Raw genomic sequence first — 5660 nt, 5'->3', positions numbered from 1 at the left:
TCCGCCTAGGAACCCTCCAACCACAATGGATGAATGCAGATTTCTCCAGCTTCCTCATTTCCCCTCCCCCGACCTTATCTCAGTCCCAACCCTCGGACTCAGCACCGCCTTCTTGACCTGTAATCTTCTTCCTGACCTCTCCGCCCCCACCCCCACTCCGGCCTATCACCCTCACCTTAACCTCCTTCCACCTACGCATTCCCAACGCCACTCCCCCAAGTACATTCTCCCTACCTTTTATCTTAGCCTGCTTGGCACAACCTCCTCATTCATGAAAAAGGGCTTATTCCTGAAACGTCGATTCTCCTGCTTCTTGGATACTGCCTGACCTGCTGCGCTTTTCCAGCAACACATTTTTCAGCTCTGATCTCCAGCATCTGCAGTCCTCACTTTCTCCTACAGGATATAGAGCTTAGTGACATGGTGTAAAGACAACAATTTTTCCCTCAATGACAGCAAAACAAGGGAACTGGCCATTGACTTCAGGAATTGGACTGAAGGACACACACTGGTCTCTGTCATTGGTGCTGATTTGGAGGTGATGGACGGCTTCAAGTTCCGAGTAATAAATATCACAAACAATCAGTCTATCCATGTCAACTCTACAGCCAAGAAAGCACATCAATGCATCTACCACCTCAGACGGGTAAGAAAATTTAGCATTTTGGCAATGACTCTGATTAATTTTAATATTGCACTGCAGAAAACATTCTATCCAGACGCTTCGTATGGTAACTGCTTTGGCCTTACTGCAAGAAATTGCAGAGATGCGTGTACCTATCACAATCCATCACGCAAGTCACATTTCCTTCCATTGACTCGGTCTTGAATTCCCACTGCTTCAGGAATGCAGCCAATACAATCAAAGGCCCCTCCCACCACCGCAATGCTGTTTCCCAACCTCTTCCATCGGACAGAAGATGCAAATCTTTGAAAATACGCATCAATGGATTCAGGAACAATTTCTTCCGTGCTGTTATCAAACTCATGAATGGACCTGTCATATATAGAATTGATCCTTTTCTGCATCTGTTCAAAAGCTGTGAAACTATATTAAACTGATGTCCTTATGTAAGGTATGATTTGTACTGGAGAGAATGCAACACAATATGCTTCACTGTTTCTCAGAATGTATGACTATCACAAAACAAGCAAAACCAATCTGCATACCATACATCTGGGTCTGGTCTGCTCGATAACACTTTAAACCTCTGTCTCCAGTGGTCTGTGTAAAAGACTTCCATTATCCATTACTTCCATGCCTGTCATAATTTCGAAAGGATCTATTTCGTATCCCTTAGCCTCGACGTTCATATGAAAGAATTGATTTATTATATTGTCCCGCATAATTTATGATGGGAGCTGGCAGGACTGCAGAGTTTATGTCTGATCCGGGAGTGATGAAGTCAATTAGCCTTGTCTATCCGTTGCTTCTTATGGTTTCTGGCATGCAACTATTTCTGTGTCGTAGCTTCACCAGGTTGACATCTTACGTTTAGATATACCAAGTGTATGCACTCATAGAACATAGAACAGAGAAAGGTACAACACAGAACAGGCCCTTAGGACCACGAGATTTAATCCTAATGTCAAATATAGTAACTTAACCGACGCACTCCTCAACTCACTGCTATCCATGTGCATGTCCAGGAGTCGCACCACTGTCCCCAATGACTCTGCTTCCATGACCACAGCTGGCAACTGATTCCATGCATTCACAACTCTCTGCGTAAAGAACCTACCTCTGACATCTCCTTTATACCTTCCTCCTAATATCTTCAAACTATGACTTCTCATACCAGTCAATCCTGTCCGGGGGAAAAGTCTCTTCCTATTGATTGTATCTATTGCACACATTATTTTCTATACCTCGATCAGGTCTCCTCTCTTCCTCCTTCTCTCCAGAGAGAAATGTCCGAGCTTATTCCAACTTTCTTCATAAGGCAAGCCCTCCAGTCCAGACAGCATCCTGGTAAACCTTCTTTGTGCTTTCTCCGAAGCCTCTGCATTTTTCTATAGTAGGGCGACCTGAACTAGGCACAATACTCAAAGAGTGGTTTCACCAGGGACTTGTAGAGCTGCAGCAAAACCTCGCAGCTCTTAACCTCAGTCCCCCTTAATGAAACAATACTCCATATGATTTCTTAATAACCCTATCCACTTGGGTGGCAACTTTGAGGGATCTATGTACTTGCATACCCAGATCCCTCTGCTCATCCACACTGCCAAGGATGCTGTTTTTAATCTTATATTCAGCATTCGTGTTCCTCCTTCCAAAATGCATTACTTCGCGTTTATCCAGGTTGAACTCCATCTGCCATGTCTCAGCCCAGATCTGCATCTATCTATGTCACGCTGCAGCCTGAAGTAGCCGTTTATACTGTCGACAATACCTGCAACCTTAGTGCCACCTGGAAACTTACTAACCCAAACTTCAATCTCCTCATCCAAGTCATTTATAAGAACTACAAAGAGCAGAGGCCCAAGAACAGAGCCCTGCGGGACCCCAATCAACACTGTCCTCCAGGCAGAATGTTTTCCATTTACAACCACTCTCTGCCTTCTGTCAGCCAGCCAATTATGAATCCAGATCGCCGAATCTCACCGTATCCCATACTTCCTGACGTTATCTACTCTACTCTTCATTTATCTTCATCTACTCTTCATTAAACCAGGTTTGATCACTGGCTCCATGTCATAACCCTCCCATTCATCTGCTTCCCCTGCCCTTCCATTCTTCGTTGTCATGTCTTTGGAATGTACTTTGTTTAGAGCCTTGGTAAGTTTGTGCAGTGCATCTTGGAGGCTGTCATTGAGTTACACCATGCAGAAGGACTGGTTAATACTTACAAACAGTCTCTAACACACTCATTAAAAGGCAGAGCTCATAGGAACTGCTGAAACAAAAATAAACCAGGTTTCTTCAGGATTAAAGCACCTATCACTGCCGCGAACAGAGAGCTCCTGAGCAGTTGAAGACTTCCCTGTATCTCGTTCAGAGTCCCAAGCTGTTTAATTGCCTGAGAACCAATCACATCGTTGCTGGTAGCAGACAGCCTTTGTCAGTAGTGAACTAGTGGCCAATAATCAATAAGCACAAACAAAGGCTGCATCTGTGTATAACTCCGTTCATCTCCAATCACATTTCAATAATTGGGTCACTATCAGGTAAATTGCTGTCAAACCGTGCAGCTATCCTCCACTTTCGATCTGTTTGTAAGGTCGCTCTTTTCACATTTTAGTCCACAATTACACTCAATTAAAAAAAAATGTTTTTATATGTATTCGCCCTGAGAAAACTAAAATTCCATTTCAAAAACGCATTTACTTGCAACATACATGAAGCACATTTTTTTAAAAAAGTGCAGTCTATTTATTATTTCTCCCTTCTTGCAATGTTATGCAACCTTCACATTTCTTAAAGCTTTTACGTATTTCACCATTTGTATTTTAGGACAATATATCTGAATTCACATTCGGTTTTCTAGTGATGTGTATAATAAAATGGTTACAACAAACGACACCATCAAAATATGTTGCATTGTTAATTTGAAACTTTTAAAGAAGTCCAGTGGATTACAATCTGTGTAATTTTGTATTTCATTATTCTTTGTTGGGTGGTCTTCGAAGTGCTGAAGATCTAACAGCAATCCCAAAGTCCCCTTTCCTATGGAAGAGGACTTTTCCAATTATCGGTATTGATTCTAATAGAAATATCCTCCAGGTTCTCAATTCCTAATTCATCATCCTGGAACAAGAGAGTACGTCGATCCAATTCAGAAACATCAGCGGCCATTTTGAAAAGACTGGAAAACGCAGGTATGGTAAAAGAGGTTCATCAATTCAAATTGCTTTCATCCTTTCAACATTAACCTCGCACTCTACTAACTAAACCACCTTTCTCTTACTTTGTTCAAAAACCTGTTAAAGGTGCAGCTGTCCAGACACAATTATGGACAAATTTCCTGTAAAATCAAACAATCCAAAAATCTATTAATTTCTTATTTAGTTTTATGAAGGAAATCCTAATAGTATCACTTTTGCTGTCTCCATCAACATCTGTACGCTTGTGTGTGTATGGCTGTGTGACTGTATGTGCACGTGTGTCTCTTTAAGTCGATATGTGTGCTTCTGTCTGTAGGAGCCTCTGCACATCTCTCTGTATATGTGATTGTGTCTGAGTATTTGTATGTATTTCCATCTGTCACACGCACACAGAGACAGGCACAAAACACACACACACACACACACACACATTCAAACATAACAAAAAGCAATGTATCACTTCACGCCCAAGAGGAAGAGTCAGAGGTACAGTTATATTGAGGTTTAAACCTCATTTCAATTGTTACAATCCCGAAAATAACAGAGAACCCGCTGCACAGAGGTACAGACCCAGAGATACATAAACATGGAGACACACACTAATACACACAAGAGACACAAACACACTCACATAAGCACAGATAGTCAGGCAGAGATAGATGGGTAGACACACAGAATCACAAAGACAGAAACACATGATAATACACACACACATTCAGAGAAACACATGCATAAAGCCAAACAGATTCAGTGTGCAGTAACTGACACTGCGCTGTGTCTAACCATCTGCAGCACCATCTGTGTCCCATCAGCTCGTTCCCAGTTTTTACAGATGAAATGTTGATGAGAAAGTGGAACAGTCGCGTGAGGTCTCTCAGCAAAATTCCCGTGAAAAGGTGAATCTAGTGAAAAGATCATGGTCATTTGAGCAACTAACAGACTTGTACACCACATCCGTGTAATCACTGGATGTCAAGCTGTGAAATGGATTGATGATGATGGCAAGTAGTTATATTCCCCATAATTAGTTGGAATTAACTTGCATTGCAGCTTGCTCAGCACCACAGTCACAAACATTCTCTGTCTCCACCATCCACACTCAGTACCAATGGAATATACCACTGACAAGATGCACTGTAGAAATTCGCCAAAGTTCCTCACAGAGCAGCTTCCAGAACCACAGCATTATCGCGTGGAACACTGAGCAGAGCAGATACGCGGGACACCAGTTGACAATTCCACATCAAGCCACTCGCCACCCTGGCTCGGAAAATCGTCTCAGTTCCACAAGTGCCATTCGTTGGAAATCCTCGAACTCCCTCCCTTACATCATTATGGGTTTATCTGGACAAAATGAATGGCAGCAGTTCAAGACGCCAACTCATCGTCAACTTCGCCAGAACAATTATATCTGAATAATACGTGGTAACCCAGTGGCAATGAGCCAAACACATTAATGAACCACAAAATAAAGGTCACTGTTTGAAACCCACGTGCTCCAATGCTGAGCTTTTGAATAAATTGTGTCCATATTCGAGAAAATTGAAATACGATTTCATTTGAATGCATCAAATTCTGAACAGGCTTCAGAGGGTAGATGGTGAGAAATTGATCCTGTGGGTCTGGGCATCTAAAACACGATAACGCAGTCTCAGGAGTTGCGGAAAAGCTTAGCATGTCTGACAGAATCTGTGAAGAGAAGTCAGTGTTAAAGTTACACAATTTACAGATCTTTTGGTATTATTGACAGCACCCTCAGTGTAAGGGTCAGTTTATTTGGGAATGAGATGAGGAGAGAGCGATTAACTCTGAGTCTTTAATATTCTCTGTCCCTG

The sequence above is a fragment of the Chiloscyllium plagiosum genome, unplaced genomic scaffold (genome assembly GCF_004010195.1).
Source record: "Chiloscyllium plagiosum isolate BGI_BamShark_2017 unplaced genomic scaffold, ASM401019v2 scaf_9415, whole genome shotgun sequence".
Lineage (NCBI taxonomy): Eukaryota > Metazoa > Chordata > Chondrichthyes > Orectolobiformes > Hemiscylliidae > Chiloscyllium > Chiloscyllium plagiosum.
The sequence above is the reverse complement of the archived record's forward strand: the minus strand, read 5'-3'. Positions refer to the sequence as shown.